Genomic DNA, 26611 nt, shown 5'->3' on the forward strand with positions numbered 1-26611 from the left:
GCTTAATTTTTAAAATATACAAACGGCTCATACGGTTCAATACCAAAAAACAAACAAACAAAAAAAACAAAAGCAAAAAACTGCAACAACCCAATCAAAAAATGGGTAGAAAGAAGACCTAAATAGGCATTTCTCCAAAGACATACAGATGGCCAACAAGTACATGAAAATATGCTCAACATTGGTAATTATTAGGAAAATGCAAATCAAAAGTACAATAAGCTATCACCTCATACTTGTGAGAATGGCCTTCATCAAAAGGTCTACAAATAATAAATGCTGGAGAGGGTGTGGTGAAAAGGGAACCCTCCTACACTGTTGGTGGGAGTGTAAATTGTTGCATGCACTATAGAAAATAGTAAGGTGGTTGCTTAAAAACTAGAGTTTACCATATGATCCAGCAATCCCACTCCTGGGCATATGTCCAGAAAGATGAAAACTCTAAAAACATACATGCACCCCAGTGTTCATAGCAGCACTATTTACAGTAGCCAAGACATGCAAGCAACTTAAGTGTCCATGAATGGATAAAGATATGGCATAATATACATCAATATATACACATACATACAATGGAATATTACTCAGCCATAAAAAAGAATGAAATAATGCAGTTTGAAGCAACATGGATGGACCTAAAAATTATCATACTAAGTGAAGTCAGACAGAGAAAGACAAATATTATATGATATCACTTATATGTGGAATCTAAAAATAATACAAATAAACTTATTTACAAAACAGAAGCAGACTCACAGACATAGAAAACAAACATAGTTACTAAAGGGGAAGCCAGGGGGGAGGGATAAATTAGGAGTATGGGATTAACAGGTACACACCACTATATATTAAAAAAACAACAAGGATTTACTGTATAGCACAGGGAAGTATATTCAAAATCTTGTAATAACATAATTGAAGACTCTAAAAAAGAATATATATGTATGACTGAGTCACTTTGCTGTATACCTGAAACTAACACAATAGTGTAAATCAACTATAGTTCAATTAAAAAGAGAAAAAGACAACAAATAACAAGTGTTGGAGAGGATGTAGAAAAAAGAGAACCCTTGTGCACGTTAGTAGGAATGTAACTTGGCACAGCTGCTATAGAAGACGATATGGAGTTCCCTCAAAACATTAAAAATAGAACTGCCATACGATCCAGCAGTTCCACTTCTGAGTATTTTTCTGAAGAAAACAGAAACACTAATTCAAAAAGATATATGCACTCCTATGTTCATTGCAGTATTATTTGCAATAACCAAGATATGGAAGCAACCTAAGTGGCCATTAATAGGTGAATGGACATAAAGAAGATGTGATATACACACACAATGGAATATTATTCAACCATTAAAAAACAATGAAATCGGGCTTCCCTGGTGGCGCAGTGGTTGAGAGTCCGCCTGCCGATGCAGGGGACACGGGTTCGTGCCCCGGTCCGGGAAGATCCCACATGCCGCGGAGCGGCTGCGCCTGTGAGCCATGGCTGCTGACCCTGCGCGTCTGGAGCCTGTGCTCCGCAACGGGAGAGGCCACAACAGTGAGAGGCCCGCTACTGCAAAAACAAACAAACAAACAAACAAAAAAAACAAACAATGAAATCTTGCCATTTGCAACAACATGGATGGACCTAGAGGGTATTATGCTAAATGAAATAAGTCAGCCAGAGAAAGACATATACCATGTAATTTCATTTATATGTGGAATCCAAGAAAACAAAACAAATGAATAAACAAAACAGAAAAAGACTCATAGATACCTAGTACAAACAGGTGGTTGCCAGAGTGGAGAGGGGTGGAGGGATGAGTGAAGTAAGTGAGGGAGATTAAGAAGTGCAAACTTCCAGTTACAAAATAAATGAGTCACAGAGATGAAGGGTACAGCAAGGGGAATATAGTCAATAATAATGTAATATCTTTGTATGGTGACAGATGGTAACTAGACTCACTGTGGTGATCATTTTGTAATATATAGAAATATCAAATCATTATGTTGTACATCAGGAGCTAATTACATTTTTCTCTTTTGATTCCAAGCAGCTAGAATGAAAATTTAAAGAATTTGGCTGCAGCTGTTTAACCTAGGGGGTAAAAAATGTTTTACTTGTAGAGAATATCTGCCAGCCAGTTTTTTTTTTTTTTCTTCTAAGTTAGAAATACAAGGAAAGAGACAAAAACTGCAGCTTGAGGGAATGAAGCTAGGGAAAAAAAGATCCCTGACAGTGCTGTGATGTTTCTTGGACATTGGAATTGGTTACCAAATATTTGATCAGACTGAGGTTTTGCCTGAAGGTGATCCTATCTATAAACTGCTTGAGAGGTGAGAGTTTAGACAAGATAATTTCCACAGCCCCTTGAAAGCTGTGTTTGGCAAAGAACGTTCTGAGGCCACGTATATCAAAATTGCCTGGGGTGCTTCAATTGGGCTTTTGCATTTTTAGCAAGTTTCCTTTATCATTCATGATCCAGTCAGAGAAACAGCAATGGAAGAGAGATTTAATGAAAGGAAACAATTATTACATGAATTATCTGTTGTGGGGTTATAGAACACCCTAAAACTAGTAGCGTAAAGGAACAATTGTTTGTTATTGCTCCCCAGTCTAGTGGACAACTGGATTGCTCTTCTGATCTTGGCTGGTATCCCTCATGTATCTGTGGTGGGTGTCAGGCCAGCTAGGTGGCTCTGGTTCTGTGGTCTGACTGATTGCTGGCTGGGGAACCTGCTTCTCCGTGAGGTCTCTCATCTTCCAGCAGGCTAGCTCAGGCTCATTCACGCAGAAGCTTAGTGAGATTCCAAAAGGAAGCATGCAAGGTCTTTAGGTCTAAAATCAACTGGCATATTGCTTTTGCTACTATTTACTGGCTTAAGCAAGTCATAAAGCCGGCCCAGACCCAAGAGATGGAGAAACAGATTTCGCCTGTTGATGGGAGGAGCTTTTTCTCTTTTAACAAATTTATTTATTTATTTTTGGCTGCATTGGGTCTCCGTTGCTGCGCGCGGGCTTTCTCTAGTGTGGTGAGTGGGGGCTACTCCTCGTTGCCGTACGTGGGTTTCTCATTGCTGTGGCTTCTTTTATTGCAGAGCACGGGCTCTAGGCATGTGGGATTCAGTAGTTGTGGCACGCGGGCTCAGTAGTTGTGGCTCGTGGGCTCTAGAGCGCAGGCTCAGTAGTTGTGGCGCATGGGCTTAGTTGCTCCACGGCATGTGGGATCTTCCTGGACCAGGGCTTGAACACGTGTCCCCTGCATTGGCAGGCGGATTCTTAGCCACTGCCTCCAGGGAAGTCCAGGAGGAGCTTTATAGTCACATTGCCAAGGGGAATAAATAGAAGGGATTAATGGGTACCATTTTGCCTATAGTGTGTCATGGTAATAATGGTGTGAGGAAGAGGGGGAGTAAAAGGAACAAGGGATGTGCTGAGGGTGAGCACTTCGTTAGTAGGATTTTAATGGGACTGCTCCTTTTTAATAGGTGGAGTCTATCCCTCCATCTCTTGAGTGGGCTGGACTTATGACTTGCTTTGGGGAGTGTGGGGCTGCGAGCAGACTGGAAAACAACTGCCACGCCCCTGTGGAATTCTTATCCCATTAGAGTTTTGAGATCTATTGCTCTAATATGCTATGATTCTAGGTGGGTAGTGAACTATAAGCCCCATCCCAAAGATGAACACTGGCTGGGTCAACTGTGGCTTGGTGAAGAATTCCTGGGAAATTACTCTTGCTGATTTTGACCTATAACTAGGCTGGAGGTAGGGGTGTAGACAAGATAAGTATGCTGAATGGGCAAGAAAGTCAGAGTTTGGTCTCATTCATTATTATCTCAAAGGAGATTATCTGTATGGAGAAGCAATAGACACAAAAATCTTGATGTTTGTCATCTGATAAGTTGCTTGGCCAATGGTTTTAGCCAGCAGCACAGAGGATTTGCATGATGGTGTGAGTGAGTGGGGTATAGAGAGGCAGGCAATCAGCATGAATATTAATCCAATCAGTCTGTTAAAGGTCTGTAAAACGTCACAATTCTGGATCCTCTAATGAGAAGAGGGAATTTACATATTGTTAGAGAAACCCAGTAGCTTCCACTTAAGAGTCAGATAATGACTAACTACCACAGCTGAGGGGACATCCAAAGGATGGGGCAAGGGGTAGGAAGACAGAAGGCAGGGTGACAAATGGTACAAGGATGACTCTGCTACTGGGGAGTTTACAGAAATTCCACACCGAACGCCGCAGAAGCTTAATTATGGATCCCGAAGACAATTAAATATGTAATGGACTGATCTGGCACGAATGTGTTTTAAATATGCATTACTTTCCTGTAAGAACTATTTAACAGTGATTATTTATACCGAGGCTTAATTAGTGTTTGAAACTGGCCTGCACATGTGAAAGAAATAACTCCATAACCTGAGCTCTTTAAGACACTCTGGAAATCATCTACTCCTTCTCCCCTCATTGTGTCTCTAATGAAACTGGGGCCCAGAAAGCTGCAGTGGCTTGTCTGAGGTCACACAGCTGATTAAAGACAAAATCAGGACTAGAACTTGAGCTGGGTGATTCCCGGTCAAATGGGTTTCATAATCTCTTTTTTTTTTTTGACAGAGGTGAGGCCTGTATCTAAATGAAACTTGAAGACAGTGTCTTCTAGATTCATCAGAATCACCCATGGGTGCTTTTATAGATCTGCCTGGAGCCTAGGCCAGAACTTCAGAGGCAGAATTCTGGGACAGCAGAACAAAACCTTAGGAGTGTGTATTAAAAACAACAACTCCCTTACACGTTTTTGATGTCCTGTCTCCCTTTTCCCTTGCCCAGCTCTGGGTAAGGATATGGTTTTAGGCATTGATTAGCAGGAGAGAGAATTCTTTCCAGAGGTCTACATACTTTCAGTTCGGTAAGGCCTGAAGCCCCTTCTTGACTGAGTGACTGCCTGAGGGGCTCATGTGCCGTACACCCTTACTCATCAGTGATTTCCATGGGCCCATCCTTTGTACAGGGAGTATTAACACTGAAGGTGCAGCATTGGCTATTGACAAGTTGGCTCCCCCAAGTGCCTTCAGAAAATTGTAGGATGGCATTCCAGTTCAGGCCACCTCAAGTATTGATCCCCAGGTGCCACGTTGTTGGTGTGTTTGGCCAGTAGTGAGTGTGAGTTAACAGGGAGGGAAGCCAGCTCTAAGGATAAATGAGTCTTTCTTGCCCGTCGTGTCCTCTGCAGTTTCTAAAACAGTACTGGGCATATGTTAGGTGCGTAGTTAATATTTGTTGACCGACTGAATGAAATGGAGCCCCTCACTGGGTGCCAGCTGTGAAATAGCTGTGCTGTATCTTGAGTCATTAAGTGTCCTCTTTCCAGAAGTGTGGCTGGATTCTGAGTGTAGTTGGGATTCATCCTGTAAAGCTCCACGGGGCCTAATGGGTGATGATAAATCATAACCTTCCTAGGTGTTCAGAATCGATTTCACACCTCATCTGTTATCGTGAGCAGAATGTGTGAGAAAGTACCCTCATCGCGGTAATACATCAGCTCACAAAAAATAAAAAATGCCTGAAGATCGGAAAAGGGAACACCGTTATAGTCCATGGTGTTTAATCAACTACCCAGACATTGATGGATTTCAGGGGATATTTACATTTGAATCATGGCATCTAGAATGTCTCGAATACAACCCGTAGTTTATGGAAAGCATGGAAGCAATTTAAAAAAATCATTTCTCATTATCTGTAGTTAGAAACAAGGTCTCTCTTTGAAGAAATATTCTTTCTACCAAAAAACAACAACAAAGGATAAATCCTATCTAGAGCAATGATAGCCTCGGCTGCCGGAATCCTCAGCATGTCCCTGACAGACATCACTAACTGATCACGATATATTTTCCTGCTGTGCCCAGTACAGTCTCATTGCTTCTCCATCCAAGGCTTTAAGAAACCATTACTGATTGATCTGAGGTGAACGGAAACTCACTCACTATTGCTGATCTTGAGTTTGTCTTTGTTATTTCTCTGAAAAGCTAATATTAGCAGATAAGAGGATGAAGGGAAAAGCAGAGGAAATGCTATCGGTTTGGAAAGCATCTTGAATTGGTCAGCTGGTCCACTCCGTTGCTTCCGGACAGGGTCATATTCAAAGCCATGGGCTGAGGATGATTTCCTCGCTGGCAGTGTTTCACCAGCTGAGATTTAGGGGCCAGGTGCATCAGAATCACTTGGGTGATATTGTAGGCACTTGTGCCTCACTCAAGACTTACTGGATCAGAACCTCTGGATTTGAAGTCAAGTACACTGCATTGGAACAAGTATCCAGGTGTGTCGTAGTCACTCTAATGTTGGAGAACCACTGCCCTATGGAGATCTGGGGACTAGTCTCAGCTCTTGCCATTCACTTGGGCCCATCCCTTACTTGAGCCTCAGTTTTCTTGTCTTAAGGAGAAATAATAACATCTGTGCCGTCTACGTCATAGGGCAGCCATGAAGCTCACTTGAGTTGAGACACCTGAGAATACTTTGAGGCAAAGTGACTGCTATAAACATGGAGTATGTTGTTGTCCACCTGTTAAACTTGGTGGGGAATTGGGGTATATTTTCAAAAGTTTATTTTAACTTTACCAGGAGCCAGTGATCTAATACGCAGAATGACATAGGAGAAAAATAAAACAACTCTGCCGAAGAGACCAGAGCAGTAGTTCTCAACCATGCTTACAAATTAGAATCATCTGGGGAAGTTTTAAAAACTGCCTAAGCCAGAGCCCCATCCAGGACACAGTTACAAGCATCCAGGGAGTGAGCTTGGGACTTGGCAACCCTTGTGGGATGTATTCTGGTTTCCAGCCTTCCTGAAGAATGGCTGACCTGTTTGTCTTTCAAGCCTATTGGCATTTCAGTATTTTGCCAGCACATTTCATTTTATTTAAGTTACTCAGGCTCACACTTGTTGTTTGCAACCAGAAAACCTTAATTGACATCTCATTAGCTGGTTAACCCTCAAAGCTAGGGACTGTGGCTGTCTCCTTCACATCTGGATCCCGAGTGACTCACGCAGTTCCTGACATAGAGTGGAGATGAAAAATTGGCTTATATAAATTGAGAGCTACACAAGTGCTGATCCTAATTGGGGCAGAGTAAATCTAGGTGTCCTCAAAGTGAAGAGATAATGCATGTAAGGTTCCTGGCATTTATAAGTGGGCACTCAGCAAATGATTGTACTGGTCGTTTTTGAACACTGTGGAGATACAAAGGTGGGTAAGACTTAAATGAGTTTGTGGTAAACAAAATTTTATAAATAAAGAATGAAAGTCCAATGTTATTGAACACAGTCATGCTCATTCATTTGTGTTGTCTGTGACAGACTTTGTGCTGTGAATACAGAGTTAAGTAGTAGCAACAGAGACCATATGGCCTGCAAAGGCTAAAGTATTTACTTTCTGGCTTTTATAGAAAAGGTTTGCTGACCTCTGGTCTAACGGTGTAGATTGGATAAATGAGTGTGTGCTGGATATTCTCCTTTTGCCCCTCAGGATCAACTTTTCACCCCTTCCACCATGTTCTGTACCCCAGGAGGCTGGCCTCTAGGGTAGGGTTTCTGGCAGTTCTCAATGTCTGGTCCTGGAATCAGCATCATGCTAATTGATGGTGATCTTGTGGCAGATTCTTGAGCCCCATTCACCCCAGACCAATTGAATCGGAAAATCTGGGGATGGCGGCCCAGGAATCTTTAACAGCCCTCAGGTAATCCTGATGTACGTTAACATTTGAGAACCACTGATCTATGAGTTCCCTTGCTCTTCAGCTTCCTGTCGATTTCTGCCAGTTAGGAGCGTCGGCAAAAGATGGATTGAGGGAGGGAGGAAGGAGAGCAAGGCAAGGTATTCGTTCACTGTCTCTCACCCTGTGGAGTGATTTGTGTATGTATGTCTGTATGTATTTATGTCTTTCCCCATCTGGGATTCTTTTAAATTGAAGTATAGTTGATTACAATATTTATGTTAGTGTCAGGTGTACAGCAAAGTGATTGTTTTATATATATATACTTTTATATATATTTATACTTTAAAAAATTATTTTCCATTATAGGTTATTACAAAGTATGGAATATAGTTTCCTGTGCTATACAATCCTTGTTGCTTATCTGTTTTATGTATAGTAGTTTGTATCTATTAATTCCATCCTCCTAATTTATCCCTTCCCTTTCCCCTTTGGTAACTGTAAGTTTGTTTTCTATGTCTGTGAGACTGTTTCTGTTTTGTATATAGATTCATTTGTATTATTGTTCAGATTCCACATGTAAGTGATATCATATAATATTTGTCTTTCTCTGGCTGACTTCACTTAGTATGATAATCTCTAGGTCCATCCATGTTGCTGCAAATGGCATTATTTCATTCTTTTTGTTTTAAAATTAATTAATTTTAGCTGTGTTGGCTCTTCGTTTCTGTGCGAGGGCTTTCTCTAGTTGTGGCAAGCGGGGGCCACTCTTCATCGCGGTGCGCGGGCCTCTCACTATCGCGGCTTCTCTTGTTGCGGAGCACAGGCTCCAGACGCGTAGGCTCAGTAGTTGTGGCTCATGGGCCTAGTTGCTCTGCGGCATGTGGGATCCTCCCAGACCAGGGCTCGAACCTGTGTCCCCTGCATTAGCAGGCAGATTCTCAACCACTGTGCCACCAGGGAAGCCCCTTTCATTCTTTTTTAATGGCTGAGTAATATTCATGTGTGTGTGTGTGTGTGTGTGTGTGTGTGTGTGTGTTTATCTCACATCTTCTTAAGCCAGTTGTCTGTTGGTGGGCACTTGGGTTTTTTCCATGTCTTGGCTGTTATAAATAGTGCTGCTATGAATATTGGGGTGCATGCATCTTTTTGAATTAGAGTTTTAGTCTTTTCTATGGAGTTATTTAATTCCTCAACTGATAGTCCCAGCTCCTGTAAGGCAGCCCTCTCCAGGCAGCCTTCTTTGTATTGGGTCTCATTAGCAATAACTGTTGCCTCTTCTCATCCATTTTTTAGGCCTGCGAGTGGTGATAGGGGCTTCTGTTGCCAGACTTGGGGCTCACACTAGCTGCCATAGTTTACCTCTAGACTTCCCACACCTCGGTAAACAGTCTCTTTATGAAAAACAACTCAAATTATTCTAAAGTGAATGTGCTTTGTGCTGGGACCATGACACATACAATACATAAAATGCTAACTTGTAAGGTGTCATACTATAAAGGCGAAATGACTGATACTCAGTAAGGGTTTGGGGAGCCCAGAGGACAGAAAATCATTTCAGAAACTTTTAGGTGCTAAAGTCCTCACAGAAGGCTTCAGAGGAGGTGTGACCTTGGCTGGTCTCTTAAAGATGGATAACATGCACCTTAATGTAGGAAGCATTCCAAGACTTGGATAGTATGTATGACTGTCTAGGCAGCCATGAGTCGTTGAATTTGATGAACATATAATGTTGGGTTGAGAACCACTGTTGTAGGTAGTAAGGTGCCATTGAAACTTTCTAAGTAGGTAAGTGATGTGGAGATAGCTTAAGAATGAACAATCCAGAATTTGGTGGTTAAGCAGACAGGCTATGGGATCGGAGGGACTAAAGTTAAAATCCAGGCCTGCCTCATACTAGCTGTGTGTCTATTAGTAAATAATTTAATATTTCTGAACCTTAGTTTCCTCTATAAAACAGAAATGGTGATACCTTGTATAGATGTCATAAAGGTTAAGTGAAGAGTTCTATGTAGAGCACTAGTACTGTGCCTGGAATACTGTAAATGATCAATAAATCGTGTCATTAGTATGGTCACTCTTATTATCCTTCTCAACCCCAAGAATTTACCGCATGCCCAAGAGCTGTGAATGTTAGACGGGAGACCAGTGGCCTGGGCTCCGACAGCTAGAGGATACATCATCGTTGTGACTTAGCGTCATCTTCCAACATGCTTCTCCTTTCTCTGATGGCCTTCTGGAGAAGTTGCTGTGCACGCTCCAAGCAAGCTACTATCCCTACAGCTATCTCTAAGGGACACAGGGTCAAAAGGGTTCTCATTTAAGGGTATCAGTACAGAAATCACTTGCACATTCTTAATTTTTAAAATTTTATTCAAGTATAGTTGACGTACAATATTATATGTTACAGGTGTACACCATGGTGATTCACAATTTTTAAAGGTTACACTCCATTTATAGTTACTATGAAACATTAGCTATTTTCCCCATGCTGTATAATATATCCTTGCTGCTTATTTTATACCTAATAATTTGTACCTCTTACTCTTGTACTACTATTTTGTCCCTCCCCGTCCCCTCTCCCTACTGATAACCACTAGTTTGTTCTCTATATCTGTGAGTCTGCTTCTTTTTTGTTATATTCACTAGTTTGTTGTGTTTTATTAGATTCCATATATGTGATATCATATAGTGTTTGTCTTTCTTTGTCTGACTTATTTCACTTAGTATAATGCCCTCCAAGTTCATCCATGTTGCTGCAAATGGCAAAATTTCATTCTTTTTTATGGCTGAGTAGTATTCCATTGTGTGTGTGTGTGTGTGTGTGTGTGTGTGTGTGTGTATGTGTATCTATATAGTTATATGTATATCACATCTTTTTAATTGTTTTTGTTGAAGTATAGTTGATTTATAATGTTTATTTCTGCTGTACAGAAAAGTGATTCAGTTATGCATATATATACATTCTTTTTTTAATGTTCTTTTCCATTATGGTTTATCATAGGATATTGAATATAGTTCCCTGTGCTATACAGTAGGACCTTGTTGTCCATCTATTCTGTATATAATAGCTTACATCTGCTAACCCCAGCCTCCCACTCCATCCCCCCCAACCCCCTCCTCTTTGGCAACCACAAGTGTGTTCTCTATGTCCATGAGTCTGTTTCTGTTTCGTAGACCTGTTCATTTGTGTCGTATTTTAGACTCTTCATATAAGTGATATCATATGGTATGTGTCATTCTCTTTATGATTTACTTCACTTAGTGTGATAATCTCTGGTTGCGTCCATGTTGCTGCAAATGGCATTATTTCATTCGCTTTTATGGCTGAGAAGTGTATATATGTAACATCTTACAGAAAAACCCAAACGAACTTTTTGGCCAACCCAATATATCATCATTTTTTTTTTTCCTGAAGGATGTATAGTTTTGTTTTTTTTAACTTTTTATTTTATACTGGAGTACTGTATAGTTGATTAACAATGTGTTAGTTTCAGGTATACAGCAAAGTGATTCAGTTATACATATACATGTATCTATTCCTTTTCAAATTCTTTTCCCATTTAGGTTCTTACATAATATTGAGCAGAGTTCCCTGTGCTATACCGTAGGTCCTTGTTGGTTATCCGTTTTAAATATAGCCTTGTGTACATGTCAATCCCAAACTCCATAACTATCCCTTCCGCTGACCCTTCCCCCCTGGTAACCGTAAGTTTGTTCTCGAAGTCTTTGAGTCTGTTTCTGTTTTGTGAATAAGTTCATTTGCATCATTTTTTTTTTAGATTCCACATATAAGAGATATCATACAATATTTCTCTTTCTCTGACTTACTTCACTCAGTATGACGATCTCTAGGTCCATCCATGTTGCTGCAAATGGCATTATTTCATCCTTTTTAATGGTTGAGTTAATATGTACCACATCTTTATCCTTTCATCTGTAGATGGACATTTAGGTTCCTTCCATGTCTTGGCTATTGTGAATAGTGCTGCTGTGAGGATAGGGGTGCATGTATCTTTTAAAATTATAGTTGTCTGGATATATGCCCAGAGTGGGATTGCTGGATCATATGGTATTTCTTTCTTTAGTGTTCTGAGAAACCTCCATAATGTTTTCCATAGTGTCTGCACCAACTTACATTCCCACCAACAGTGTAGGAGGGTTCCCTTTTCTCCACACCCTCTCCAGCATTTGTTACTTGTAGACTTTTTAATGATGGTCATTCTGGCTGGTGTGAGGTGGTACCTCACTGTACTTTTGATTTGCATTTTTCTAATAATTAGTGATGTTGAGCATCTTTTCATGTGCCTGTTGTCCATCTGTATATCTTCTTTGGAGAAATGTCTATTTAGGTCTTCTGCCCATTTTTCGATTGGGTTGTTTGTTTGTTTGTTATTGAGTTGTATGAACTGTTGTATATTTTGGAAATTAAGCCCTTGTTGGTTGCATCATTTGCAGATATTTTCTCCCAGTTCATAGGTTGTCTTTTTGTTTTGTTTATGGCTTCCTTTGCTGTACAAAATCTTGTAAGTTTGATTAGTTCCCATTTGTTATTTTTGTTTTTATTTCTATTGCCTTGGGAGACTGACCTAAGAAAACACTGGTATGATTTATGTCAGAGAATGTTTTGCCTATGATCTCTTCTAGGAGTTTTATGGTGTCATGTCTTTTTTTTTTTTTTTTTTAATTTATTTTGGTTGCACCAGGTCTTAGTTATTGCATGCGGGATCTTTAGTTGTGGCATGCGGGATCTGCTAGTTGCAGCATGCAGACTTCTTAGTTGTGGCATGCATGTGGGATCTAGTTCCCCGACCAGGGATCGAACCAGGTCCCCTGCATTGGGAGTGTGGAGTCTTACCCACTGGACCACCAGGGAAGTCCCAGTGTCATGTCTTATATTTAAGTTTTTAAGCCATTTTGAGTTTATTTTTGTGTATGGTGAGAAGATGTATTCTAACTTCATTGATTTACATGCAGTTGTCCAACTTTCCCAACACCACTTGCTGAAAAGACTTTCCCCATTGTATATTCCTGCTTCCTTTGTCGAAGATTAATTGACTGCAGGTGTGTGGGTTTATTTCTGGCTCTCTATTCTGTTCTGTTGATCCATATGTCTGTTTTTGTCATACCATGCCATTTTGATTACTGTAGCTTTGTTGTTGTTGTTTTTTTTTTTTTTGGCGGTATGTGGGCCTCTCACTGTTGTGGCCTCTCCCATTGCGGAGCACAGGCTCCGGACACGCAGGCTCAACGGCCACGGCTCATGGGCCCAGCTGCTCTGTGGCATGTGGGATCTTCCCGGACTGGGGCATGAACCCGTGTCCCCTGAATCTGCAGGCGGACTCTCAACCACTGTACCACCAGGGAAGCCCGATTACTGTAGCTTTGTAGTGTTGTCTGAAGTCTGGGAAGGTTATGCCTCCTGCTTTGTTCTTTTTCTTCAGGTATATCACATCTTCTTTACCCATTCATGTGTTGATGGACACTTAGCTTGCTTCCATATCTTGGGTATTGTAAATAGTGCTGCTATGAACATTGGGGTGCATGTATCTTTTCAAATTAGTGTTTTTAGTTTTTTGGATATATACCCAGGAGAGGAATTGCAGGGTCATATGGTAGTTCTATTTTTAGTTTTTTGAGAAACCTCCATACTGTTTTCCACAGTGGCTGCACCAATTTACATTCCCACCAAGAGTGTATGAGGTTTCCCTCTTCACCACATCCTCACTGACATTTGCTGCACGTTCTTAATTTAAATGCAAGAAAAGGTAGAATTTTCTCCTCAGAGAATGCCAAAATGAATTAAGTTACACTGCATGCAAAGACATTGGGGTGTCCTTGGTGCTTATCTGCAGGCGGTTTCATTTGAGGGGGTGTTCTTTTTTCACCATTTTTAAAATGAGCGATTCTCAACCAAGACATGCTGGTGGGATGCAGACAAATAACTGGGTAGTCTGGATGTGGCAGCCTCTGTTCTTTCCTGATGCCCCTTTGAGGTAGGACATGGAAGTTTGATCCATCTCCAAAGTAGATACAGTCCAAGGAGCGTCCAGGAGAAGTGACATTTAACTAAAGATTGTGTATGGGGATTAGAAGAGGGACCTACCTTTATACATCTTGTCCTTCTCCCTAGAGTAGTTCTTCCTTGAAAGCCATCTTTTGTATCCTTACTTTTTTTTTTAACATTTTTATTGGAGTATAATTACTTTACAATTATGTGTTAGTTTCTGCTTTATAACAAAGTGAATCAGTTATACATATACATATGTTCCCATATCTCTTCCCTCTTGCGTCTCCCTCCCTCCCACCCTCCCTATCCCACCCCTCTAGGTGGTCACAAAGCACCGAGCTGATCTCCCTCTGCTATGTGGCAGCTTCTCACTAGCTATCTGTTTTACATTTGGTAGTGCATATATGTCCATGCCACTCTCTCACTTTGTCACATCTTACGCTTCCCCCTCCCCATATCCTCAGGTCCATTCTCTAGTAGGTCTGTGTCTTTATTTCCGTCTTACCCCTAGGTTCTTCATGACTTTTTTTTTCTTAGATTCCATATATATGTGTTGGCATACGGTATTTGTTTTTCTCTTTCTGACTTACTTCACTCTGTATGACAGACTCTAGGTCCATCCACCTCACTACAAGTAACTCAATTTCGTTTCTTTTTATGGCTGAGTAATATTTCATTGTATACATGTGCCACATCTTCTTTATCCATTCATCTGTTGATGGACACTTAGGTTGCTTCCACGTCCTGGCTATTGTAAATAGAGCTGCAGTGAACATTTTGGTACATGACTCTTGTTGAATTATGGTTTTCTCAGGGTATATGCCCAGTAGTGGGATTGCTGGGTCGTATGGTAGTTCTATCTGTAGTTTTTTAAGGAACCTCCATACTGTTCTCCATAGTGGCTGTATCAATTTACATTCCCACCAACAGTGCAAGAGGGTTCCCTTTTCTCCATACCCTCTCGAGCATTTATTGTTTTTAGATTTTTTGATGATGGCCATTCTGACTGGTGTGAGGTGATACCCCACTGTAGTTTTGATTTGCATTTCTCTAATGATTAGTGATGTTGAGTATCCTTTCATGTGTTTGTTGGCAATCTGTATACCTTCTTTGGAGAAATGTCTATTTAGGTCTTTTGCCCATTTTTCGATTGGGTTGTTTATTTTTTTGTTATTGAGCTGCATGAGCTGCTTGTAAATTTTGAAGATTAATCCTTGGTTAGTTGCTTCATTTGCAAATATTTTCTCCCATTCTGAGGGTTGTCTTTTGGTCTTGTTTATGGTTTCCTTTGCTGTGCAAAAGCTTTTAAGTTTCATTAGGTCCCATTTGTTTATGTTTGTTTTTATTTCCATTTCTCTAGGAGGTGGGTCAAAAAGGATCTTGCTGTGATTTATGTCATAGAGTGTTCTGCCTATGTTTTCCTCTAAGAGTTTGATAGTTTCTGGCCTTACATTTAGGTCTTTAATCCATTTTGAGTTTATTTTTGTGTATGGTGTTAGGGAGTGTTCCAATTTCATACTTTTACATGTACCTGTCCAGTTTTCCCAGCACCACTTATTGAAGAGGCTGTCTTTTCTCCACTGTATATTCTTGCCTCCTTTATCAAAATAAGGTGACCATATGTGCATGGATTTATCTCTGGGCTTTCAATCCTGTTCCATTGATATGTATTTCTGTTTTTGTGCCAGTACCATACTGTCTTGATTACTTTAGCTTTGTAGTATAGTCAGAAGTCAGGGAGCCTGATTCCTCCAGCTCCATTTTTTGTTCTCAAGATTGCTTTGGCTATTAGGGGTCTTTTGTGTTTCTGTACAAATTGTGAAATTTTTTGTTCTAGTTCTGTGAAAAATGCCAGTGGTAGTTTGATAGGGATTGCATTGAATCTGTAGATTGCTTTGGGTAGTAGAGTCATTTTCACAATGTTGATTCTTCCAATCCAAGAACATGGTATAGCTCTCCATCTATTTGTATCATCTTTAATTTCTTTCATCAGTGTCTTATAGTTTTCTGCATACAGGTCTTTTGTCTCCTTAGGTAGGTTTATTCCTAGATATTTTATTCTTTTTGTTGCAATGATAAGTGGGAGTGTTTTCTTAATTTCACCTTCAGATTTTTCATCAGTGTATAGGAATGCCAGAGATTTCTGTGCATTAATTTTGTATCCTGCTACTTTACGAAATTCATTGATTAACTCTAGTAGTTTTCTGGTAGCATATTTACGATTCTCTATGTATATTATCCTGTCATATGCAAACAGTGACAGTTTTACTTCTTCTTTTCCAATTTGTATTCCTTTTACTACTTTTTCTTCTCTGATTGCTGTGGCTAAAACTTCCAAAACTATGTTGAATAACAGTGGTGAGAGTGGGCAACCTTGTCTTGTTCCTGATCTTAGTGGAAATGGTTTCAGTTTTTCACCATTGAGGACGATGTTGGCTGTGGGTTTGTCATATATGGCCTTTATTATGTTGAGGAAAGTTCCCTCTATGCCTACTTTCTGCAGGGTTTTTGTCATAAATGGGTGTTGAATTTTGTCAAAAGTTTTCTCTGCATCTATTGAGATGATCATATGGTTTTTCTCCTTCATTTTGTTAATATGGTGTATCACGTTGATTGATTTGCGTATATTGAAGAATCCTTGCATTCCTGGAATAAACCCCACTTGATCATGGTGTATGATCCTTTTAATGTGCTGTTGGATTCTGATGAGGATTTTTGCATCTATGTCCATCAGTGATATTGGCCTGTAGTTTTCTTTCTTTGTGACATCTTTGTCTGCTTTAGGTATCAGGGTGATGGTGGCCTCGTAGAATGAGTTTGGGAGTGTTCCTCCCTCTGCTATACGTTGGAAGAGTTTGAGAAGGATAGGTGTTAGCTCTTCTCTAAATGTTTGATAGAAGTCGTCTGTGAAGCCATCTGGTCCTGGGCTTTTGTTTGTTGGAAGATTTTTTAATCACACTTTCAATTTCATTGCTTATGATTGGTCTGTTCATATTTTCCATTTCTTCCTGGTTCAGTCTCGGAAGGTTGTGCATTTCTAAGAATTTGTCCATTTCTTCCAGGTTGTCCATTTTATTGGCATAGAGTTGCTTGTAGTAATCTCTCATGATCCTTTGTATTTCTGCAGTGTCAGTTGTTACTTCTCCTTTTTCATTTCTAATTCTATTGATTTGAGTCTTCTCCCTTTTTTTCTTGATGAGTCTGGCTAATGGTTTATCAATTTTGTTTATCTTCTCAAAGAACCAGCCTTTAGTTTTATTGATCTTTGCTATTGTTTTCTTTATTTCTTTCTCATTTATTTTTGATCTGATCTTTATGATTTCTTTCCTTCTGCTTACTTTGGGGTTCTTTTGTTCTTCTTTCTCTAATTGCTTTAGGTGCAAGGTTAGGTTGTTTATTTGAGATGTTTCCTGTTTCTTAAGGTAGGATTGTTTTGCTCTAAACTTCCCTCTTAGAAGTGCTTTTGCTGCATCCCATAGGTTTTGTGCCGTCGTGTCTCCGTTGTCATTTGTTTCTAGGTATTTTTTTGATTTTCTCTTTGATTTCTTAAGTGATCACTTCATTATTAAGTAGTGTATTGTTTAGCCTCCATGTGTTTGCATTTTTTACAGATATTTTCCTGTAATTGATATCTAGCCTCATAGCGTTGTGGTCGGAAAAGATACTTGATACGATTTCAATTTTCTTAAATTTACCAAGGCTTGATTTGTGACCCAAGATATGACCTATCCTGGAGAATGTTCCATGAGCACTTCAAAAAAATGTGTATTCTGTTGTTTTTGGATGGAATGTCCTATAAATATCAATTAAGTCCATCTTGTTTAATGTATCATTTAAAGCTTGTGTCTCCTTATTTATTTTCATTTTGGATGATCTGTCCATTGCTGAAAGTGGGGTGTTAAAGTCCCCTACTATGATTGTGTTACTGTCGATTTCCCCTTTTATGGCTGTTAGTATTTGCCTTATGTATTGAGGTACTCCTATGTTGGGTGTATAAATATTTACAATTGTTATATCTTCTTCTTGGGTCGATCCCTTGATCATTATGTAGTGTCCTTCTTTGTCTCTTATAATAGTCTTTAGTTTAAAGTCTATTTTGTCTGATATGAGAATTGCTACTCCAGCTTTCTTTTGATTTCCATTTGCATGGAATATCTTTTTACATCCCTTAACTTTCAGTCTGTGTGTGTCCCTAGGTCTGAAGTGGGTCTCTTGTAGACAGCATATATATGGGTCTTGTTTTTGTATCCATTCAGCCAGTCTGTGTCTTTTGGTGGGAGCATTTAATCCATTTATATTTAAGGTAATTATCGATATGTATGTTCCTATTCCCATTTTCTTAATTGTTTTGGGTTCGTTATTGTAAGTCTTTTCCTTCTCTTGTGTTTCTTGTCTAGAGAAGATCCTTTAGCATTTGTTGTAAAGCTGGTTTGGTGGTGCTGAACTCTCTCAGCTTTTGCTTGTCTGTAAAGGTTTTAATTTCTCCATCAAATCTGAATGAGATCCTTGCTGGGTAGAGTAATCTTGGTTGTAGGTTTTTCTCCTTCATCATTTTAAATATGTCCTGCCACTGCCTTCTGGCTTGCAGAGTTTCTGCTGAGAGATCAGCTGTTAACCTTATGGGGATTCCCTTGTGTGCTATTTGTTGTTTTTCCCTTGCTGCTTTTAATATGTTTTCTTTGTATTTATTTTTGACAGTTTGATTAATATGTGTCTTGGCGCGTTTCTCCTTGGATTTATCCTGTATGGGACTCTCTGTGCTTCCTGGACTTGATTAACTATTTCCTTTCCCATATTAGGGAAGTTTTCAATTATAATCTCTTCAAATATTTTCTCAGTCCCTTTCTTTTTCTCTTCTTCTGGAACCCCTGTGATTCGAATGTTGGTGCATTTAATGTTGTCCCAGAGGCCTCTGAGACTGTCCTCAGTTCTTTTCATTCTTTTCTCTTTACTCTGCTCTGCAGTAGTTATTTCCACTATTTTATCTTTAAGATCACTTATCAGTTCTTCTGCCTCAGTTATTCTGCTATTGATCCCTTCTAGAGTATTTTTAATTTCATTTATTGTGTTGTTCATCATTGCTTGTTTCATCTTTAGTTCCTCTAGGTCCTTGTTTAATGTTTCTTGCATTTTCTTTATTCTATTTCCAAGATTTTGGATCATCTTTACTATCATTATTCTGAATTCTTTTTCAGGTAGACTGCCTATTTCCTCTTCATTTGTTAGGTCTGGTGGTTTTTTACCTTGCTCCTTCATCTGCTGTGTGTTTTTCTGTTGTCTCCTTTTGCTTATTTTACTGTGTTTGGGGTCTCCTTTTCACAGGCTGCAGGTTTGTAGTTTGCATGGGTTTTGGTGTCTTTCCCCAGTGGCTAAGGTTGCTTCAGTGGGTTGTGTAGGCTTCCTGGTGGAGGGGACTAGTGCCTGTGTTCTGGTGGATGAGGCTGGATCTTGTCTTTCTGGTGGGCAGGTCCATGTCTGGTGGTGTGTTTTGGGGTGTCTGTGGCCTTATTATGAATTTAGGCAGCCTCTCTGCTAATGGATGGGGCTGTGTTCTGTGCTAGTTGTTTGGCATAGGGTGTCCAGCTCTGGAGCTTGCTGGTCGTTGAGTGAAGCTGGGTGTTGGTGTTGAGATGGAGATCTCTGGGAGATTTTCATTGTTTCATATTACGTGGAGCTGGGAGGTCTCTTGTGGACCAGTGTCCTGAACTTGGCTCTCCCACCTCAGTGGCACAGCCCTAATGCTTGGCTGGAGCACCAAGAGCCTTTCATCCACACGGCTCAGAATAAAAGGAAGAAAAAGTAGAAAGAAAGAAAGAGGATAAAAGAAAATAAAGTAAAGTAAGGTCAAATAAAATAAAGTTATTAAAATAAAAAAATTATTTAGAAAAAAAATTTTTTTTAAAGTAAAAACAAACAAACAAAAAACGGATGGATAGAACTTGAGGACAAATGGTGAAAGCAAAGCTATACAGACAAAATCTCACACAGAAGCATACACATATACACTCACAAAAAGAGGAAAAGGGGAAAAAATAATAAATCTTGCTCTCAGAGTACACCTCCTCAATTTGGGATGATTTGTTGTGTATTCAGGTATTCCACAGATGCAGGGTACATCAAGTTGATTGTGGAGATTTAATCCGCTGCTCCTGAGGCTGCTGGGAGAGATTTCCCTTTCTCTTCTTTGTTCGCACAGCTCCTGGGGTTCAGCTTTGGATTTGGCCCCGCTTCTGCGTGTAGGTCGCCTGGAGGGCGTCTGTTCTCCACTCAGACAGGACGGGGTTAAAGGAGCCGCTGCTTCGGGGGCTCCGGCTCACTCAGGCCGGGGGGAGGGAGGGGCACGGAGTGCGGGGCGAGACTGCGGCAGCAGAGGCCAGTTGCACCAGCCTGAGGCGCGCCGTGCGTTCTCCCGGGGAAGTTGTCCCTGGATCCCAGGACCCCGGCAGTGGCGGGCTGCACAGGCTCCCCGGAAGTGGGGTGTGGATAGTGACCTGTGCTCACACACAGGCTTCTTGGTGGCGGCAGCAGCAGCCCTAGCGTCTCATGTCTGTCTCTGGGGTCCGCGCTTTTAGCCGTGGCTCGCGCCCGTCTCTGGAGCTCCTTTAAGCAGCGTTCTTAATCCCTTCTCCTCGCGCACCAGGAAACAAGGAGGGAAGAAAAAGTCTCTTGCCTCTTCGGCAGGTCCAGACTTTTCCCCGGACTCCCTCCTGGCTAGCCGTGGTGCACTAACCCCCTGCAGGCTGTGTTCACGCCCCCAACCCCAGTCCTCTCCCTGCGCTCCGACCGAAGCCCGACCCTCAGCTCCAAGCCCCCGCCCGCTCTGGCGGGTGAGCGGACAAGCCTCTCGGGCTGGTGAGTGCCGGTCGGCCCTGATCCTCTGTGCGGGAATCTCTCCGCTTTGCCCTCTGCACCCGTGTTGCTGTGCTCTCCTCCGTGGCTCCAAAGCTTCCCGCCTCCGCCACCCACGGTCTCCGCCCGCGAAGGGGCTTCTAGTGTGTGGAAACCTTTTCTCCTTCACGCCTCCCTCCCACTGGTGCAGGTACCGTCCCTATCCTTTTGTCTCTGTTTATTCTTTTTTCTTTTGCCCTACCCAGGTACGTGGGGAGTTTCTTGCCTTTTGGGAGGTCTGAGGTCTTCTGCTAGCGTTCAGTAGGTGTTCTGTAGGAGTTGTTCCACGTGTAGATGTATTTCTGGTGAATCTGTGGGGAGGAAGGTGTTCTCCGCGTCTTACTCTTCCGCCATCTTCTCAAATCTCGTATCCCTTCTTTTTTAACTCACAAATCTCCAATATTAAAAAAAACACTCTGCTCTCACATTCTGTGGCATTTCACCCTCGCCCTGTGCTTGTACACCTCCACTCAGCAAAACCTACCATAATAAGGTATGTTACTGATTTCCCTCATTCCCCCCCCCCTCCCCGCCCCCTGCCAATGAAATGGGGTAGATTCGATTAAAGCCTCCATTCACCATACTCTAGGTAGAGTTCAGCTAATGGTGGTGGCGGTGGAATTCCAAACAGAAAAGTGTTGGGTTGTGTCTCTCTAGGGCAGAGGGAAACAGTGGGTCTTGAACACAGTTTGCTTTTCAAATGGTGACCCACCTGCCTTCTTTTTTTATTAAATTATTATTTTTTATACAATTTTAAGGGTTACTTTTCATTTACATTTATTATAAAATATTGGCTATATTTCCCATGTTGTACAATACATCTTTGAGCCTACCTTACACCCAATAGCTTGTACTTTGCACTCCCCTACCCCTCTGTTGCCCCTCCCCACTTCCCTCTCCCCACTGGTAACCACTAGTTTGTTCTCTATATCTGTGAGCCTGCTTCTTTTTTGTTTTATTCACTAGTTCGTTGTGTTTTTAAGATTCCACATATAAGTGATATTGCACAGTATTTGTCTTTCTCTGTCTGACTTATTTCACTTAGCATAATGCCCTCCAAGTCCATCCACGTTGCTGCAAATGACAAAATTTTGTTCTTTTTTATGGCTGAGTAGTATTCCATTATGTGTGTTTATATATACCACATCTTCTTTACCCATTCATCTGTTGATGGACACTTAGGTTGCTTCCATGTCTTCTGCCTGCCCTCTTTTGATGGTAGTACCTGAAAATCTCTTCTCTTAGGCTAGTCAGCTTACCAAAAAAGAGTTCTCCAATCTCCTCTTTGGGAGGGGCCTTGGCTTTGGGGCTGCCCGCATTCTAAGAGCTGAGGGTCTAACCTTCTGATCAGGGAGGACCTTGCTCTCAGCCTGCGCTCTGCTCATGGTACCTACTGCAGAGTCTTCATTTCAACCTCCCACCTGGTTTGGGGAATGGAGGTTCCATGTCTGCACTGGTTGGGGTAGGGGAGCTGGCTCAGGCTTTGAAACACCTTGTTTTCAGCTCTACTCCCTGGATCCCCATTTTTAGAGTTACCTGGTGCTTTTGATTCCCAAACTTCTGAGGTCTGTTGGTAGGCACTGCCGGGATTTATGTTGGTTTCTCACCCTGCAGGTCCTTTGCAGAGAGAAGACAGCTGAAGTGTAATCCAGTTACCCTTCCTTTATTTCTTTTCCATTTTCCTAAGTTTTTTTTTTTTTTACTCCTCTTTGTCTTTAGTTCTCTCCCTTTCTCTTTGTTCTTGAGGATTTACACCTTTCTACTCCCTTAACTCATATTCTAGTGGGATTTTAGGAGAAAGTGGAGATAAATGTGTATGTCAGTCCACCTCATTTAACTGGAAGTTGAGCTGATGTTCTCTTTTTCTGTTTCAAAAGTTAACTTTTTCTGTTGTTGCTGGTTGTGTGGGTTTGCCAGCCTTTCATTAACCAGAGTCATTTGTTTTCATCCTGGAATACCCATGGAGATTTCTTTTAGGTTTCAGAATTTGTCTTTAGAAGATTTTCAGCCAAGGAGCTGATATATGCCCTATTTTCAAAGCTTGCATGGGTGAGCAATGCATCCATTCAAGAGAGAAGTGGTAGAAGGTCTTATCAGTCTGGATGTGTCAGCCTGGATAAAGGGGCCTTCCATCTTCCCAGGAAATCTGCCACAGAATGATGCTGAGCTATCTTAGTTATTAAAGAAAGCCTACACATCACTCAAATCAGTTCTCAGCTCCCCTGTGCTCTGAGTTTCTATCTACAGTCATTAGTATCATCTCTGGGTGTTTTCTCTGCTTTGCTGGGATTCCGTGTTAATCTGCTTCTTCCTTGGCCCTTGTGTCTCCTTCATCACTCAAAATATACAGCTGCTCTGTCTCGGCACGGTGGGTTCCTTACACCATTTCAGTTCTTACTACTTCATATGCTCCAGAGCTATGAAGGATTTTAGAGATCACCTAGTGGCTTCAACGTGCAGTCTACAGACCAAAAAGAAGAGTTTTAACCAATCTTGGGGGAAAGCCTGGTACATGAAGCAGGTAGAATGAGAGCTGTTTTGGGTAATGTAGGGAAGGGAACCTACCCCATCCTGATCACACCTCCCGAAGGAGATGGATTAACCACCACTGATCCCATTTAACTCTCATCTTGAATGTGAGAGGCTGAGTCCCTGAGTTGGGAAGTAATTTGCAGAAGGTCATGTAGTGGACTAGTTCAGGATTTGAATCAAGGCCTCCTTATACTTTACCATTTCCTCTAGATCCACAAATGATGAAGCCAGAAGGGTGATTGTGGAGACTTTCAAGTGAGTGATCAAACAGTGGCTGCATCCTATGAGCCTGACTGCCCCTTTTTTCAAAGGCTCCACTCATCCATAGTCTTGTATGAAAAAATCATAAATAATAATTCTCGCTGAAACGGCCTCCTTTCTGCCCCAGAATTGGTGTCCCGCTGGCTTGTTAATTTTAGTTTGGGAGTCAGAGACCTAGTGACAACTGCTATCGTGCAGGGCTCCTTGGCTGTTCAGTAAATGCTAATAAACCGTAAGTTGCAATCCTAACAATCCCTGCCGCCCGAACCAAACTGCAAGGGCAAAGATGACTTTGGTCTGAATTGGATTTGAAAAGGCTGAAAGGACAGGCTTTGAGTACGCAGTGGAAATGCCAGTCGAATATTAATTATAGCGGCAGTGCCGGCCCGCGGAAGGCGCAGTGGTTCAGCCACAAGAACGAAGAACGGGAGAGGGATGATGAATGCAGATGAGATGCTTCTGCCTGTGAAATCCAAGTGTGGCTTCACAAAAGAGGCCAGGGAGCCTCCGGTGTTTTTCTGCAACTCTTTTGGTGTTCAGAGAGGTCTTTCTGGTCTTCTCATTTGCTCGTTTTATTTATTCCTCAGAATCACCAGGGTGACGCGGCCATGAGCTATCTTAGGGGCAGGTTTTAATTAGTGGCTTGGGATTCCAAAAGTGGCAGTGAGGTAGATGGGGGCTTCATAACCTCTTTGACCCAGTGATTATTTACCACATTCCAGGAACAGGCTGTTCTGGTCCACAGTGAACCAGACACATAATTATAACCGGTCCCTTTATGCAGCAGGCGTCTAGACACAAACGCACACCTACCCCCCCCCCCCCCACACACAGACACACAGCATTAACAGCATCGGGCTGTAGGGTGGGCAGGGATAGAAGTTTGCTTACGAAAATAGGGAGCCATAGGTAAGAGATAATTTCCATATATCTCACTGCCTGGCAACCTTTTAAATTATGTATACTGAAGAATTTCCTACAGCTCTAACTGCCCAATAGATTGTGTGACTAATTGTTTCTTTCTACTTAAAATGGAAGCCTCCTGGTAGGCTGTATGTTTCGGTGCAATTATGTCAACCTGACCAGGGCCGAGGCCATTTTAGCTACCTGAGGGGTGTGCTAATTGTTCTGAAGTGTGCTGCCTGGGGTGCGCCTCATTGCTGTAGTGGTTTTAACGGAACTTCTAATTAAGAATAAGAAGGGAAAAGGGGCTGGGTGCATTCCTCCCACATCAGGGGCTCAGGCAGGCTGCCTTTGAGCACAACAGTGTGAACATGCCCATGGTGGGAGCCAGCTGGGGCAGAAATTGATGTGCCTCAGGTGTGGTTTGTCTACAGGCTTGGTGCAGGCTGTTGGAGCTGTAATTAGAGCTGGGCCAATGTCAACGTGGTGTCCGGGGTTCCAGTCTTTCCAGGCTCTGTGTCAGTGTTTGGAGGGGGTGCCTGTGGAGGAGCTGGAGGGGAGGAGGCTGGAAAGTTTAAGTAGCTGGAAGTACAGCCTGAGGGAGTTGGTGAGACAGGACTATTCTGGCAAATCACATGCCCTGACGCTTCCGTAAGACCAGGCTGCCCTGGTTGTTAATTACAGTGGGCTGGGAATCCCACCGGGGTTCGGAACACTAGTTTTGTCTCTTGTTAACAGAGCATCTTTGGGTAAACTTTAACTTTTCCGAGTCTCAGTTTGCTTTACCTGTAAAATGGGGATTAAAAATATGAATTAAGTTTGATGTTATTTTGTTATCATGGACTTAGAACTCAGGAATGTCTGCATCCCACATGGACAATCATTTCTCCCCTCTGTGGGACTCCACTTCCCAATTCCCCTTACTCCGTTCTTCGCAGACTAGTACCACAAGGAACATTAGCAGAATGAGAACAAAAATAATTCATTTATAACTGAGCCCAGTGAACCAAAGTAGGAGAAAGAAAAGGGAACGAAAGCGAGGTTGGCTTTCTCCATGAGACGAGTCTCAGCTTAGTGTGCTGACCGATCTCATGGAAGGAGGAAAGAGAGACGCAGGAGAGCTCAGATGTGTCTGGAACTCTTTTTTTTTTTTTTTTTTTGTGGTACGCGGGCCTCTCACTGTTGTGGCCTCTCCCGTTGGGGAGCACAGGTTCCGGATGCGCAGCCCAGCAGCCATGGCTCATGGGCCCAGCCGCTCCGTGGCATGTGGGATCCTCCCGGACCGGGGCGCAAACCTGTGCCCTCTGCATCGGCAGGCGGATTCTCAACCACTGCGCCACCGGGAAGCCCTGGAACTTTTAAAAAATATAGGCCGTCAAGAATCACTGATTTTCCTGGCACTCTGACCATTGGATCATTCTCTGGTCTTTGTCTATAGGGAAGAGAAGAGTGGCAGGCTGAGACAGAGACCTCATGGTATGAGAGAGGCAGAGGAAATGTCTCTCCCCACCTCTGTCTCCTAGATTTGTAGTCAGGACTAGATGAAAGAACATTCTTATGAGCCAGTCTGCTACTATCATTGGCCAAGGCTTGGTTCTAGCCCTGGAATGACCTGTGATTTCAGGCTCTGACATTCTATCAGGAGTGATTAAAAAAAAAAAGATGCGAGTCTGTATTGAGTTCCGTAAGTGGTGTGCAGAGAGGTTTGAGAGTTCAGTGACTAGGGAAAGCTTTATGGAAGAAGTGGTCGTTAGAGGTCTGAATTTGAGATTTGGGCTTTGATCAGGCGTTCTAGGCAGAGGAAGTGGCCCAACCAAAGGAACAGAGGTTGGAAAGTGTAAAAAGTGTTTAGGATGGCAAGCAGCCTGATTGCCTCAATTGCAGGCTCTGAGCTCGGCAAGGTAGGTCAGGGTCAGGCGATGGGGGCTCAGTGAACACCTGGTTCAGGAGTTGGGCCATAAATAGAACACACAGCTCTTGCTTATCTCCTTTGGGAGTTATTTTTATTTTTTAAATAAATTTATTTATTTATTTATTTTTGGCTGCGTTGGGTCTTCATTGCTGCGCGTGGGCTTTCTCTGGTTGCTGCGAGCGGGGGCTACTCTTCGTTGTGGTGTGCGGGCTTCTCGTTGGGGAGCACAGGCTCTTGGCGCACAGGCTTCAGTAGTTGTGGCTCGTGGGCTCAGTAGTTGTGGCACGTGGGCTCAGTAGCTGTGGCTCACGGGCTTAGTTGCTCTGCGGCATGCGGGATCTTCCTGGACCAGGGCTCGAACCCGTGTCCACTGCATTGGCAGGCGGATTCTTAACCACT

The 26611-nt window shown here is 42.1% G+C and overlaps 1 long non-coding RNA gene across 1 annotated transcript in view; it reads left to right on the forward strand.

The window, feature by feature from the left end:
• LOC111185520 (uncharacterized) overlaps window positions 1–26611 on the forward strand; it is a 117505-nt gene that overhangs the window by 85986 nt on the left and 4908 nt on the right. The gene's annotated exons all lie outside the window — the stretch shown is intronic.

The sequence above is a fragment of the Delphinapterus leucas genome, chromosome 3, assembly GCF_059928025.1.
Source record: "Delphinapterus leucas isolate spDelLeu-1000000601 "Yukka" chromosome 3, BTC_Dleu_Yukka2, whole genome shotgun sequence".
NCBI lineage: Eukaryota > Metazoa > Chordata > Mammalia > Artiodactyla > Monodontidae > Delphinapterus > Delphinapterus leucas.